The 16,639-nt window shown below is 41.7% G+C and overlaps 1 protein-coding gene and 1 pseudogene across 1 annotated transcript in view; both read right to left on the bottom strand.

Moving 5' to 3' along the window:
- Positions 1-16,639, bottom strand: part of HSD17B6 (hydroxysteroid 17-beta dehydrogenase 6) — a 43,760-nt gene that overhangs the window by 16,373 nt on the left and 10,748 nt on the right. The window lies entirely within an intron of this gene.
- Positions 2,296-3,176, bottom strand: LOC144226120 (large ribosomal subunit protein eL31 pseudogene; annotated as a pseudogene).

Below are 16,639 nucleotides of genomic sequence, written 5' to 3'. Positions count from 1 at the left end.
TCTGGGCTGCTTCTTTTGTCTTTCCTCCTCCGTACTACCCTCCCACCCCATAAATAACCATCCTCTCTTACCCTATATGGTCAAAATACTCAAAGAGCGTATGCATGGGGTCTTGATTGTCTCATGGCCCATGCATTCCCCAACTCCTTGTACTCTATCCTTTTTTTTTTTAATATTTTTATTTATTTCTAGGAGAGAGACAGCGTGAGCAGGGGAGGTCAGAGAGAGAGGGAGATACAGACTCTGAAATAGGCTCCAGGCTCTGAGCTGGCAGTCAGCACAGAGCCCGATGCGGGGCTTGAACCCACGAACCGCGAGATCATGACCTAAGCGAAAGTCGGACGCTTAACCGACTAAGCCACCAAGGTGCCCCCCTTGTACTCTATCTTCCATTCCCACCACTCCTTGGAAACTCAGAGCTCACCAAGAACCTAGCAGCCAATTCCCAAAGCCTTTTATCTCTTTTCCTTCTCAGATTATCACTGCAATAGCTAGCACTTTCTTTTTTCAAGTGATTTTATCTGATTCTCAGATTCCAACTGGGTCTTGGGTGAAAGAAGTGATTGCTTTCAGATCATGCCATGCCTTTGCTGGAGTCTATCCATGACTCCCATCACCCACAGGTAAAGTCAAAACTTGTCGGCTTGGCACATAATGATAATAATAGTGAATAGTCATTTAGAACTTAGCTTGTGCTAGGCACTGTTCAAAGCAACACACACACATATGTGACCCTCACATAAAAACCTTATGAGGTCTGTTCAATCATTGTGCCCATTTTTCAGATGTGGAAACTGAGGCACAGATTAAGGCAAAAATTAAGTGAATTGTCTGAAGTCAAACAGAGACAGGATCAAATTACTACACCATACTCTCTCTCCCCTAAAACACTTTCCATGGTCTGGCTCTGGCCTACTTTTCGCACATAAGCTCCCTCTTCTCACAGTCAGAAGCCATCACCTGCTCCATCTTGACTACCCAATTCTGAAACATATTCCACCCTTGACTTCCGAGATACTCTATTCTCCTGGTTCTTCTGCTTCCATCACAGCACCCCTTCCCTTCCTCCTCCTCTGCTCCTCCTCTCCCTCCTTACACCCTAAATGCAAAGATTCCCCAATGTTCTGTCCCAGAATCTTTCCCTGCCTGCTCCTCACTCCCTTCTTGGCAATCTCATTCCCTCTTAATCTTCAATCTCACCTCCACACAGGTACCCAGATCTATATGCCCAACCTGACCATTTTCTGAGGCTCTGTCCTGTATTTCTAATTTCCTTAAATACCCTCCAGCCAGATGTTTAGCCAGATACTCAATATATCCAAGACAGAAATCATCTTCTCTCCTAAAAATGCTTCTTCTCCTCTAGAATTCCCAATTTCTATTTGTATTCCATCCAAACCAAAGAGCTTGTTGCTCTCCATTTTTTTTGTGCTCTGCTCTTTCCACTCCCTTTTCCATAAATGTCCTTGTTGCTCACCTCTGCATGTCAAATAGTACCTTGTCCTGCAAGGCTCAGCATTTCATACTTCCTCCATACAAAGCTTTCTCTGAATCGTCAACCAGCAGATAGATCTGCTCTCCCATAACAACCTATACATGCCTCTCCCATGTAACTCAGCTCTCCACCTGGATGGGTACACCTGTCAACAGTTCTGTGAATGATTCATCTTTATAACTGACACACAACCTACACCAAGGCTTTAGTCCAGTATATAACTGAACTGAATAAACAATTACCACCTCTGGAAGAGCCTGTTTGTTTTTAACACAATCAAAACACAATGCCACTGCACCCAACTGATTGACTACAATTATATGTCACTGTTGTGTTCCCTGCATTATTTTTATTTTCCTTGAAAGTAGTAATTATAATACTTATAGCACGTGTTTCTACAGGCCTTTTCCTTCTCTTTAGGTATTTTTTATTTTTAATTTTTTAAAATTTATGTTTGAGAGAGAAAGAGAGAGTGGGGGAAGGGGCTGAGAGAGAGGGAGACACAGAGTATGAAGCAGGCTCCAGGCTCTGAGCTGTCAGCACAGAGCCCAACACGGGGCTCGAACTGGTGAACCTCGAGACCAGTAGATATTTAGAAAGTATCTAATTTCATAAACACACATAGAAGCGAGTGTAAGCCAAGACAGCACTACTCAACCTGACCACTCTGCCTGGCACTTGGCTGCAAAGCCTTGCCCAGTCTTTGGCTCCTCTATCTTCCTCACTTTTCACACTCAGTCACTTTCCAAACCCTACAGATTTGGCGGGGGGGGGGACAATTTTATACCTTTAGTTGACAATCAGTAATTAGTTCTCATCCACATTAACTGTAGGTTTTTGAAAGTGGTGACAGGTACCTAGGTAACCAATGTATAGAGCTTGTTTGGTGAATCTTCATCCCCATTATGTTTTCTGGACAACCGCACATGGATATGGTATGGAACATTCCTTATTCTTTTGGCCCAGACAGCTTTGTTGATCCTGGTGTCAACGCACCTAACTGGAGCTCCCATCTCCTTCATGGCAAATTTCCAGATCTCTTTGAGTGCGCAAGGGGCACACTTCTTGAAACCCATTCAGTGGATAAGCTTGTGAATGTGGATGGTATGCTCTCTGGTCACTGCCTCCTTGATGACAGAACGGCCCTCCTTCTTCTCACCACCCATCTTTGTGGGAGCTGTTCTGCCGGGCCTTGGTTGGAAAGGAAACCAAACCCTACAAATTCTTTAAGACTATTTCCCATTCCTCTGACCTTCCTTACACTCTACCTTGGATTTTACCTTCACTCTTCTCACCTGGCCGAAAGCCTCCTCCTAATTTGTCTCCTACCTTCCAATTCATTCTACACACCACTCTTGGGTTAACTTTTCTCAGGCCAAGCCTTAGTCATGTCATTCCCCTTCAGCAGTCCCCAAGGGCCCACCAGACAAAGTATAAACCCCTCACAGATACTTTTAGGTCCTGCATCTAAAATCCAACTCACAAATGCCAGTTTGCAGTTGTTAAATAGAAAACTACAAGTCCAAAATGGAGTCACTTACATTAATGCCCCATATCAGTAAACCAAAACTTAATACTTTACCTGCAGTTTCAACTCCCCCACCCCCACCTACCCCCCAACGAACGTAATCTTTAACCAGCCAAACTGAATATCTTGGAAGTAATCCCCTGATAGACCCATTCCTCCTCAGAAGGGCAACCTTGCCTAGACAATACATTCCTTTTTAATAAATTTATTTATTTAATAATGTAATAATAACATAATAAATTTCTCTTCATGCAATGCCCTCTCTCTGCCTTGTAAAACCTTTCCTTTACTAAAGCTCAGTGAAGCTCCCCTCTACTTGCTAGATGGGATGCCAGTTATTTAAGGGTAGAAACCTTAGGAGAAAAATCTGAATGTAAAAAAAAAGGAAAAGTTGTAGAACTTTTTCTACAAGGAAGTGAGAAGGAAAGCTGAGCAAGATAAAAGGGGCCAGCCAGATGTCGGAGGCCAGATATTCCCCTTGCATGCTTTTGGCTTCTGTAATCTTGCTTGCCTTCTGCATCTACCAACTGCCCTCGTAGCACAACTGATAAGTGCCCCCTCCCCTTTCTTCTTTTTTTTTTTCCCTCTCAAGCCCCTGCAATCTCACCCATAAAAAGAGGCCTACGCCAAGGTGCCAAGACTCGGGGCTCAGCCTTTGGAGGTGACTCCACTGGGCTGGCACAGGTGTAAAATAAACAGTCTTTCCTGATTCTGCAAGTGTGTGTCGCTCCTCTCTTCCTGGGCATTGAGTATTTGCAGTAAGAGAAGTTGTAAAAGGTTTGTGGAAAAGGAATCTTTGACAAGGAAGTTTAATGTGTGGTCAAGCTGGCTAAGATAAAAGAATTTATTTAAGACTGAGGGTTTTTTGGGTGCTTTTAAAATTTTTTTAAATGTTTATTTATTTTTGAGAGAGAGAGAGACAGAGTACGAGCTGGGGAGGCTGCAGTGAGAGAGGGAGACACAGAATCTGAAACTGGCTCCAGGCTCTGAGCTGTTAGCACAGAGCCTGAGGCGGGGCTTGAACCCACAGACCGCGAGATCATGACCTGAGCCAAAGGCAGCCGCTTAACTGACTGAGCCACCCAGGTGCCCCAAGACTGAGTTTCAGGGGCGCCTGGGTGGCTTAGTTGGTTGGGCGTCCGACTTTCGCTTAGGTCATGATCTCGCGGTTTGTGGGTTCGAGCCCCGCGTCGGGCTCTGTGCTGACTGCCAGCTCAGAGCCTGGAGCCTGTTTCAGTCTGTGACTCCCTCTCTCTCTGACCCTCCCTGCTCACGCTGTCTCTCTCTCTCTCTCCTAGAAATAAATAAAACATTTTTTAAAAATTTAAAAAAAAACCTGAGTTTTAATATCAAGAGAATACTGGTGCAAAATTAGGATTTGGTTTTCCTCTGTTTAAAGGATGGTTTTCTTAGATTATTGGTCTGTTCTTAATAAAACATTCTAAAAAAGGTTTTTCTTTACTTTAATGTAATTTGCCTAGAGAAACAGGCTTCTATGATTTATCTTTATCAGGTCTTTCATTAGGCAGAAGAAAAACAACAGAGGTTTTTTTGTTTTGTTTTTTGTTTTAATTTTTTTAAATTTTTTAATGTTTTATTTATTTCTAGGAGCAGGGGAGGGTCAGAGAGAGAGGGAGACACAGAATTGGAAACAGGCTCCAGGCTCTGAGCTGGCTGTCAGCACAGAGCCCAAAGCAGGGCTCGAACCCACGAACTGTGAGATCATGACCTAAGCGAAGGTCGGACGCTTAACCGACTAAGCCACCCAGGCTCCCCTAACAATGGAGTTTTTTAAATATTAAAAAAGCTAAGGCTTTTTACAGCTATTTAACTTTCTGCATTTGTCCACAAAGTCCTAATGTCACTTCGGTTAAATGGATAGCTCTGTATTGCTTCACGGTGACCTATGATCCTATTTGACCAAGTGTTTTAAAGTCTTTCTGATATCTTTTGACAAACTTTCCAAAAATCAAATTCTAGGGGCACCTGAGTGGCTCAGTCGGTTAAGCGTCCGACTTCGGCTCAGGTCATGATCTCACGGTTTGTGGGTTCGGGCCCCATGTCAGGCTCTGTGCTGACAGCTAACTCAGAGCCTGTTTCAGATTCTGTGTCTCCCTCTCTCCCTGACCCTCCCCTTCTCATGCTGTCTCTCTCTCAGAAATAAATAAAACATTAAAAAAAAATCAAATTCTAAAGAAATCTTTTGACCACAAACTTTCAAGTTTTCCTGAGGGTCCCAAGAACATTTTAAAAGATTTGTTCTCCTCATAAAAGAGAAACATGAAACTAATTAGGTTTATTTGGTACGTTAGACTTCACAGGAAGCACTGTAAAATAAGTGATGCTAAACCTTCTTTGATTATATTTATGTAGATACACCTTATGTCAAAAAGTGTTCCACAAATTATATGAAACCTAGAAATCTGATATGTCCTAGGATATGCTATCACTTGTAATTCTAGTTATTATCTTGAAGTGTTGTGTCACCGAAATAACCAAATTTCCTTGTCAATCACATTGTAATGAACTCTAATCAGACCTTTAACCATGACCTTTTTAAGCCATTTACACACGGTTACTGTTTTACTCAGCGGTTTTTACAAAAGCTTCCCGCAAATGTGTTTTACCTTCAGAAAAGGTCATGAAAAGGAATCTAACAAGTACTCTAGAATATAGATTTCTGATAACTTTTAGATCAAACAACTGAATTGGGTAAGAATTTCCAAAACTAGTGGAAAAACTTTATCCAAACAGAACAGGAAATAATAACACAGGACTAAATGAACTGAGGAAGATGATTATAATTTTTTTTTTGAAGAGACTATTTTTTTTTTTACAAATAGTTTATTGTCAAATTAGTTTCCACATAACACTCAGTGCTCATCCCCACAAGTGTCCTCCTCCATGCCCATCCCCCCTCCCCCCCCACATCCATCAGTCCTCAGTTTTTGTCAGCATTCAAGAGTCTCTCATGGTTTGCCTCTCTCCCTTTCCCCCACCATTTCCGCCCTTCTTCTCCCCCTTGTTCCTCCGTCAAGTTCCTCCTAATCCTCCTATACGTGCAAACATATGATATTTGTCCTTCTCTGCCTGACTTATTTCGCTCAGCATAACACCCTCAAGGTCCATCCATATTGGTACACATGGCCAGATTTCATTGTTTCTCATTGCCATGTAGTATCCCATGGTATAGATAAACCACAGAAGATGATTATAATTTTTATGACTCTTGTTTAAAACAGGGGCCCCTGGGTGGCTCAGTCAGTTGAACATCCAACTTTGGCTCAGGTCATGATATTGTAGTTCGTGAGTTCACGCCCCACGTCTCACTCTGTGCTGACAGCTCAGAGTCTGGATCCTGTTTCATATTCTGTGTCTCCCTCTCTCTCTACCCCTTCCTGCTTATTCTCTCTCTCTTTCAAAAATAATAAAATAAAATAAAATAATAGAATAAAATAAATTAAATATCACTAGTTCTCTAAAATTTTGCTTTTTAAGGGGCACCTGGTCACCTGAGTGGCTCAGTCAGTTAAGCATTCAACTTCGGCTCAAGTTATGATCTCACAAATCATGGGTTCAAGTCCCACATCGGGCTCTGTGCTGACAGCTCAGAGCCTGGAGTCTGCTTCAGATTCTCTGTCTCCTTCTCTCTCTCCCCTCTTCTGCACTCGCACTACGTCTCTCTCTCTCCAAAACAAATAAACATTATTTTTTTGGTTTAAGGGGACCTGGGTGTCAGTAAGTTGAGCATCCAACTCTTTTTTTTTTTATTTTTTTTAATGTTTTATTTATTTCTAGCAGAGAGAGAGAGACAGCATGAGCAGGGGAGGGTCAGAGAGAGAGAGAGAGAGAGAGTCACAGACTCTGAAACAGGCTCAAGGCTCTGAGCTGGCAGTCAGCACAGAGTCCGATGCAGGGCTCCAACCCACGAACCGCGAGATCATGAACTGAGCGAAAGTCGGACGCTTAACCGACTAAGCCATCCGGGCGCCCCTTGAACATCCAACTCTTGATTTCAGCTCAGGTCTCAGATTGTGATCTCAGGTTGTGACTTGGAGCCCTGCATCCAGGCTCTACATTGGCAACATGGAGCCTGCTTAGGATTTTCTCTCTCTCTGTCCCTTGCCTGCTAGTGCTCGCTCTCTCTCAAAATAAATAAATAAATATTTTAAAATGTGTTTTAAATTTTGCTTTTTTATATTTCATATTTAAACTACCAACAATTTGGTAATATATAACTTTGTGAACAAAGATTAAACATTTACCCTCTCTCCCTACCCTATCCCTCTATAGTTCAAAAACTCTTGAATATTCTTTTCATGACAAAATAACTCACTATTTACATAAATTCAGTAAGAATCTGTTCTCCTTTTAGCGGGACATAGTTAGAAACATTGGAATGTCGTATTTTAAAGAGATGAGCATGGACTCAGAAATGACTAGACAGTTTTATGGAACAAAGGGTGACTTTACAGAGTCAATAAAGGCCCTTGAACAAAAATCAACGTGGTACCTTGCTTACAAGTTTCCAGCAAAGCAGTTTTACAAAGAGCCTATATGGTCAATCACTATTCATTCTTGCTGCACTTACATACATAATCAGGTAAAGTTTAGTGCAAACAAATTAGTTTTACTATTTAAAAAAATGAGGGGAGGAGTGCCTGGGTAGCTCAGTCGGTTGAGCATCCGACTTCAGTTCAGGTCATGATCTCGCAGTTCGTGGGTTCGAGCCCCGCATCCGGCTCTGTGCTGACAGCTCGGAGTCTGGAGCCTGTTTCAGATTCTGTCTCTCTCTCTCTCTATGCCCCTCCCCTGCTCATGCTCTGTCTCTCTTTGTCTTAGAAATAAGTAAACAAACAAAAAAATTTTTTTAATAATTAAAAAACGAGGAGAGTTTTGAAGAGAGGAAATTATGCTTACATCTTTGTCTATACTAGATTCTAATCTGGTTAATTGTCTTTGAGGTTCTGTTATATACCTGTAAATTGGACTGGATCCTAAATTCCTCTAGTCTCCTCAAAAATCTGACTACAACTCTCCAAATTAATGTTTCCAATTTTCTCCCACCCTCTGGCAGAGAAAAGGTAAGAGAAAAGACTGCCGCTGAACCTCCTTAGAAGTGACTACATCAGGTCCTCTTCACTACCCAGATGGGAGCCAAACTTCAGGGAGTTAAACGTCGGACATCTATCTCATAGCTGAAGAAGGTCCTACCTAACATCTGGTCCTACACAAGCACTGGAGACTTCCAAATCTAGGAAGAGAAGTCACTAGGAAGAGAAGTAGCTGACATCAAGGTAGACTGCTTCCTCCCAAGTGTTGGATCAAGACTTCATACTTTAAATACGAAACCCTTTCCTCTTCCCTTTCTTTCCTCTACTCTGGCACTGGCCTGGAAAGACAACACCAGCAGCCACATCTCCGGGGCCATGACTAAGAGTGGAAACCTTTGCCTTTCAGATTACTGGATTTGTCATAAAAATCTCCTAACAGTGCCACCTCAGTGGAATTGGTTTGTGCCTTGTCAGGGTTTGCCTTTGTCTGTGGTGATTATCATTATCCATGGGCCTACAAATGCCTAGATAGCTGGCATACAGCTTGGCATTGCCTCTTTGGTTAACTGTGTCCCTAATTTTTCACAAGTGAAATAAGACATCTCATTGGTCAGTTTCCTTGGACTGACATCAAATTAGAAAAAACCTACCAGGAGGCATTCATGTCTCAGGACTCACTTCTTTGGGCAGGGCCATACTTCCCTGTTCAGGGAATGTATGTAATTTACATTTAAATGTAAATGGGAATATGATTAGAAACGTCTCCCTAACTCTTGAAGATATTGCAGAATTTTGCTAAAACAACAGCTGCCCAACAAGGATCCTTAGACTCTCTGGTCAAAGTTGTTTCTCATAATAGGATAGCCCTTGATTATCTGTTAGGTGAACAAGGTGTCTCTGCTGTGGCCAACACCAGCTGCTGTACCTGGATTAACACTTCCAGGAAGGTTAAAACTCAGTTACCTAAGATCACTGAATAAGCCACTTGGCTTAAAAAGGTGCCTCCTTCCATAGGGTCTTTGTTTGATTTGTATGATTTTGATTGGTTTGGGTCTTGGGACCAGGCTTCAAAGTACACTTCAAACACTGGGAATCATAAAAATCATAATAATCTCCCTGGTGTGTTGTATTCTCTCAAAAGTTTTAAATGCATGTTCACAGCCACTAACCACCAACCAAATGATATCCTTAAGACTGGAACATCAGAGGGGCGCCTGGGTGGCTTAGTCGGTTAAGCGTCCGACTTTCACTTAGGTCATGATCTCACAGTTCGTGGGTTCGAGCCCCGCGTCGGGCTCTGTGCTGACTGCCAGCTCAGAGCCTGGAGCCTGTTTCAGTCTGTGACTCCCTCTCTCTCTGACCCTCCCCTGCTCACGCTGTCTCTCTCTCTCTCTCCTAGAAATAAATGAAACATTAAAAAAAAAAAAAAGACTGGAACATCAGAGGGGCGCCTGGGTGGCTCAGTCAGTTAAGCGTCTGACTTCAGCTCAGGTAGTGATCTCATGACTTGTGAGTTTGAGCCCCACGACGGGCTCTGTGCTGACAGCTCAGACCCTGGAGCCTGTTTCAGATTCTGTGTCTCCCTCTCCCTCTGCCCTTCCCCTGCTCGCACTCTGTCTCTCTCTCTTTCAAATAAATAAACATTTAAAAAATATTTTAAAAAAGACTGGAACATCAGAAAAAGAAGAAAGAGGATGGCTGACTCAAAAATTGTTAAACTGAAGTTGTAACCCATGGACATCTCAGATTGGGCAAAATGTCATGACCTGTTATAATAAACAAAGGATCAACAAAAGCTGTTTTAAAGAGAAAATGGGGGCACCTGGATGGCTCAGCTGGTTAGGCATCCCACTCTTGATTTCAGCTTAAGTCATGATCTCATGGTTTGTGAGTTTGAGCCCATAGGGCTCTGCAAGGACAGCTCGGAACTTGCTTGAGATTCTCTCCTCTCTTTCTCTCTATGTGCTTATGTGTGCATACATGGTCTGCTCTCTCTCAAAATAAATAAACATTAACAAAAAAAAAAAAGAAAAGAAAACCACAGAGACACCTAGGTGGCTCAGGGGGGCAATCAACTCTTGATCTCAGCTCAGGTCTTGATTACAGGGTCATGAGTTCAAGCCCCACATTGTTCCTGAGTTCAAGTACCATGCTCAGCATGGACCCTAATAGGTAGGTAGGAAGAAGAAAGAAAAGAAAAGAAAAGAAAAGAAAAGAAAAGAAAAGGAAGAAAAGAAAGGAAAGAAAGAAAAGAAAGAAAAGAAAGAAAGAAAGAAAGAAAACCATAGGCCCAAAATGGCATCACTTAGGTCAAGTCCCCAAACCAGAACTTAAAGCCTTAATTTAACAGCAATTTCAACCTCCCCAAGAAATATAGGCTTAGCTAGTGGTTCAGGAATTCTCTAGTCAGCACCTATGAGTCTACCACATGGGTCTTCTTTATCCCCCAAAGGAAAATGGGGTAATTTGCATGGTAAGGCCCCTTATCCTTCCCCCTAATGAAAAGCAACCTTGCCTAGAACAATCCTTTTCTTTTGCTATAACTTTCTTACTCCACTCTTCTTCCTATAAAAATCTACCATTTTGTACAACTCCTCAGAGCTCCCCTCTTCTTGCTAGATGGGATGAGGCCAGATTCATTAATCATTTAATAAAGCCAATTAGATTTTCAAATTTGCTGGGTTGAATTTTGTGGTTTTTAAATTTTTTTCTTTTTCTTTATGTTTTCTTTATGTTTGAGAGAGACAGACAGAGGACGAGTGAGGGGGTGGGGAGCTGAGAGAGAGGAGATACAGAATCTGTAGGAGGCTCCAGGCTCTGTGCTGACAGCTCAGAATGTGGGGCTTGAACTCACAAACAGTGAGATCATTACCTGAGTTGCAGTCGGACATTAAACCAACTGAGCCACCCAGGCACCCCTGAATTTTGTTTTCTAACTGCTGTGAAAACTACAGGATGGTAGCTGATAGTGGTGTTAATGCCTTAAATTTTTATCATATCTCAAAACAAACTGCTTTTACCATATGTCTCTCTTAAACTGAGAGTCTGATCAAGAATTTTATTTTAAAAAGAAAAACCACAGGCCCCAAATGGAGTCATTTATGTTAAGGCCCCATGTCAGTAAACCAAGATTTAATACCTAAGCCAACTACAGTTTCAACCTCCCCAGGAATGTAACCTTTAACCAGTCAAAATCGAATTTCCTGGTCAACATTAGGAGATAACCCCCATAGACCCTTTCTCCCTTAGGAGGGCACTCCTGCCTAAATAATACATTCCTTGCTAATAAATTTTTTTATGTCCTCTCACTGCCTTTAAAAATCTTTCCTTTTGCAAGGAAACAGCTCAGTACAGCTCCCCTCTACTTGCTAAACGGGATACTACCCAATTCATCAATCATTTACTAAACTCAATTCAATCCTCAAATTTACTCATCTGAATTTTGTTTTTTAACACAATCAAGTTAGAAAACTTACTGTTTCTCAAACCTACCAGTGTGTTTCTGCCGCTGGGGTATTCTCTTGCTATTTCCTCTACTTGATCATTGAAACAGACATTTATTAAATACCAACTCTGTGCCAAGCCCTGGGTGAGCACTGAGGATACACAGATGAGTAGAAGAGTGTCGATCCTTAAGAAGCTCACAGAACTATGGGGCGCCTGGGTGGCTCAGTTGGTTAAGTGACCAACTTAGGGTCAGGTCATGATCTCATGGTTNAAAAAAAAAAAAAAAAGAAGAAGAAGCTCACAGAACTAGTAGGGGATGTAGAAATAGAAACAAACTATTTTTTAAAAATAAACTTGAGATTGTCTTCAAGTCAATACATGATTTTTTTAAATGTTTATTCATTTTTGAGAGAGAGCATGTGCGTGTGTGAGAGAGAGAGAGAGAATAAATGGGAGAGGGGCCGAGAGGGGGAAGAGAGAATCTGAAGCAGGCTCTGCATTGACAGCAGTGAGCACGATGCAGGGCTCAAATTCACGAATCATGAGATCATGACCTGAGCCAAAGTCAAATGCTCAACCAACTGAGCCACCCAGGTGCCCCAAAATAGAAACAAATCGTTAAGAAAATGTGGAGAAGACAACAAGAGAAAGCATCTATTTTTGCCAAAGGAGGAAGGGAAGACATATTGTTAGAGGTGAAGAAGGTCAGCACATGAAGCAGTAGGACAAGAAGTATATCCCAGGCAGCAGGAACAAGATGTGAGAAGGCAAAGAGGTTTCTAAGGCTAGAAGCCATAGAATAGCAAGAGACAATGCTGGAAAAAATAGTAGAGACTTGATGAGGAAAGCTGTTGGATGGCATGCTAAACAATATAGTTTATGTCCTACATTTTCTCATCCATGCATTCAATAAACATTTATTGAGCACCCACTATGTGCCAGGCACTGCATTAGGTGCTCACCCTTCATTCACTGCTGATGAAAATGTAAAATGGTGCAGTTGCTTTGGAACCTGAAAACATTATACTCAGTTAAAGAAATCAGCAACATCATTGTACAACATAATTCAATTTGCATGAAATTTCCAGAATAGGCAAATCTTTAGAGACAAAGAGTAGGGGAGTAGTTGTTGCCTAGGGATGTGTTGAAGGAGTTGGGAGGAAATGGGGGCGGGGGGTATGTGAATGCTAAAGAGTAAGGGAATTCTTTTTAGGCTAACAAAAGCATTCTAAAATTGATTTTGGTGATGATCACACAACTCTGTGAATATATTAAGAGCAACTGAATTGTATACTTTAAATGTGTGGATTGTATAAGTGAATTATACCTCAATAAAGCTTTTAAATAAGTAAAACAGGGAAGCCTGGGTGGCTCAACTGGCTAAGTGTCTGTTGATTTTAGCTCAGGTCATGATCTGACAGTGGTGAGATGGGGCCCCATGTTGGGCTCCACACTCAGCATGGACCCTGCTTGGGTTCTCTCTCTCCCTCTGCTCCTCCCCTGCTTGTGTGTGTGTGTGCTCTCTATAAACAAACAAACACACAAACAAACAAATAATAGACATAATAAAGGGTATCAAGAGTGCTGGAGAAAGGACAGTTTGTAGCAGTAAATAAATACAATTGTCAGAGTAGGCATGGAGATAGGCCTCATGGAGAAAGCAACATCTGAACAAAGATATGCAGACTAAAGAGTTGGCCATGCAGTGGGTAGGAGGAAGAAGGGAGGAATTAGAAATATACAAGAGGCAGATGCCCTAGGACCTAGTGATTAGATAAGAGAGTCCTAGGATGATTTCCAGTTTGAAATCCCTGGAATGCAGGGATGGTTCAACATATATAGAAAATCCTAGACTCCACCAAAAAAACTGTTAGAACTAATAGATAAATTCAGTAAAATCTCAGGATAAAAAAAATCAACATATAAAAATCAGTTGCATTTCAATTCACTAATAAAGAACTACCTGAAAAAGAATAAAGAAAACAAACTCATTTCACAATATCATCAAAAACAATAAAATACTTAGGGATAAATTTAACCAAAGAAGTAAAAGATATGTACAATGTACACATGAAAACTATTAGACTTTGATGAAAGAAATAGAATACACAAATAAATGGACAGACATTCCACGTTCATAGGTCAGAAGAATTAATATTGTTGTAGCACCTATGCCTGGCTTAATCAGAAGACTAGGTAACTCCTGCTCTGGCGGTCATGAGTCTGGGCCCCACATTGGGTGTAGAGATTACTTAAATCAATAAATTTAAATATAAATAAATATATTTATTATATATNATCAAAAGCAAAAACTAAATAAATAAATAAATAAATAAATAAATAAATAAATAAAATGCAATCCCTATCAAAATTCCAATGGCATTTTCACAGAAGTAGAAAAAACAATCATAAAATCCTTAGGGAAGCACAAGAGACCCTAAATAGCCAATGTGATTCTGAGAAAGAAGAACAAAGCTGGAGGCATCACACTTCCTGATCTCAAACTATCCTACAAAGCTATAGTAATCAAAGAGGCATGTTATTGGCATAAAAACAGACATATAGACCAATGGAACAGAATTAAGAGCCCAGAAACAAACTCACATACATACTGTCAACATATATATAGGAGCCAAAAAGACAAGAAATAACAAATGTTGACAAGGATGGAGAACAACCTGAAGGAGGCTGGGAGAAAAGGAAATGTCTTCTCTGGGAGAAGTCTCAGGTTGATAAGCAATACTGAGGGCTGCATACTGCTAAGTAAGTGTTTTCACTGAGCTACCTCCTTGGGCTGGAGATGACTGAGTCCAAACATGGCTCTGCAGGTGTTTCTCTTGAGCCTTTTTTTTTACATTTATTTATTTTTGAGGGATAGAGAGAGACAGAGCGTGAACAGGGAAGGGGCAGAGAGAGAAAGAGACACAGAATCTGAAGCAGGCTCCAGGCTCTAAGCTAGCAGTCAGCACAGAGCCTGACATGGGGCTCAAACCCATGAACCGTGAGATCATGACCTAAGCCAAAGTTGGACGCTCAACAGACTGAGCCACCCAGGTGCCCCGAGCCTTTTCTTTACCAACAATGCAGCCACTAGCCCATCCTATCCTGGAGACTTGGTCCTGAGATTATCTACATGAACTATATAGAGGTCATCTGGCCACTTCCCAGCCTGAGATTTCCTTCCTCCTCTCCCAATTTAGAGTGAGCTCTTCTCCAAGGGAAGGTTATTTATATTTGTGAAGGGGGCAATGTAAGTATGAGGAAAAAAGGAGAAACTAGGGGAAGAAGCAGCAAAGGTATAAGGAGGGTGTGGGGAAGCAGGCCATGTCCAGGGTTTCCAGGAAGAAGCAGAGATGCTTTAATCTCTGCCTAAGTACCCACTAGGGTACTTAGTTCCTCCTTTGTTCCTCCTTCCCCATTATCAGTCTCCAGATTCCATCCCCCAGCCCAGGTCTTAGTGACAAGGCCCCAAAGAGAAAGGAGGAGGGTTTGGAGCCCCATGAATTGACCTCTCTGGTTGCCTTGGGATCTGGAACAAATATAGGGTCCCTAACTACTGGCATGGATATTAGAAATGTAAATATCAACTACTGCCCCTGTTTGGTTTCTCTACAACCCGGAAACCCAAAAGCAACCAGCCATGATACTCTGTCATCTATCCCTCAATAGAGCAAACATAAAAACCTGACACAGGTGTGAAAAGGAGGGAAGATTAGCAATCCTCAGTGTTAGGCTCTCTGCTAAACTGGGCTTCCCTAGCCAGCCACTATACTTGTTGGGTACCAAAGACTCTCAGATCCAAATCTGGAGATGTTGCAGGCTTCCATGATTTTCCTCTTTAGCAACAGTGCAGAATGTATTCCATTTGTCAGAACACTAGTTGATATCAATGAAACTACCTGGCTAATTCCTGGCATACTTTTCCTTTTCTTCCTTTCCAAGAATCTCTCTGCATGAGTTCCCCTACCCCAGCCCTAATTTTGTGGACACTATAAAATCACGGATTCTGAGGCCAGATTACCTGGGTTCAAATCCAGTTTTATTATTTACTTGTTGCGTGGCCTGGGGTTAATGAATTAACCCCTCTGTACCTGCCTACTCATCCTCAAAATGTGAAAAGGATAGTTCAGTGGTTTGTTGAGAGTTAAATGCGTTAACACAAAAAAACCCACTATATAATTGTTAGATATTATTAGTACTACTTTGGTTGCTGCTGTTTTATCAGCGCCATTCAAGGCCTTTCTCTATGAGCCCTACCTTTTCCTCCAGGCTTCAACAGAAGACGGTTTTACCATGAGAACTCAAACTATCTGGTGCATTCAGCCACCACTTTTTCACAGAACATGAAACTCCAAGAACTGCAACATCCTTAACCATTTCTAGCAGCTCTTTATCACCATATTGGACCACGCTAGGCCTGACTTTTTTTCAGCCTCAAGCAGAGGACCTATCTCTCTGCAATATAGTGCATGGCAAAGTAAGGAGCAGCCTTTAATCCCTCCTTTCAGATCTTCAAACCTGGGTTTGTCTATAAACTCCAATCAGTCTAGTCATTGATCCTAAGAGCGAGTCTATAATCAGTACATGGATTCGTGGACTGCTCCACCACAACATCCTTTCTTCTGCTGTTGGACATACAGACTACATGTTATTCAAGCCAATAACTGTTTTTTGTTATGGATGCCACTATGCACCCACCATAATGTTCTAACTAAAAAAAAGTTGACTGGGGCACCTGGGTGGCTTAGTTGGTTAAGTGTCCGACTTCAGCTCAGGTCATGATCTCACAGTTTGTGGGTTCGAGCCCCGCATCGGGCTCTGTGCTGACTGCCAGCTCAGAGCCTGGAGCCTGTTTCAGATTCTGTATCTCCCTCTCTCTCTGACCCTCCCCTGCTCACGCTGTCTCTCTCTCTCTCAGAAATAAATAAAACATTTAAAAAAAATTGTTTTAAAGTTGACAATGTCAAGTGTTGGCAAGAATATAGACAATCAAGCATTCCCATTGAAAGAGTAAATTAATTCAATCATTTGAAAAAAACGGTTTGCCCTTATCTACTCAAGATAAATATCCACCTTCCCAATACTAAAAGATTCCTCCTTTACGTATATAATAAC

This window comes from Crocuta crocuta, unplaced genomic scaffold (genome assembly GCF_008692635.1).
Source record: "Crocuta crocuta isolate KB4526 unplaced genomic scaffold, BGI_CrCroc_1.0 scaffold549, whole genome shotgun sequence".
Classification (NCBI taxonomy): Eukaryota; Metazoa; Chordata; class Mammalia; order Carnivora; family Hyaenidae; genus Crocuta; species Crocuta crocuta.
The sequence above is the reverse complement of the archived record's forward strand: the minus strand, read 5'-3'. Positions and strand labels throughout refer to the sequence as shown.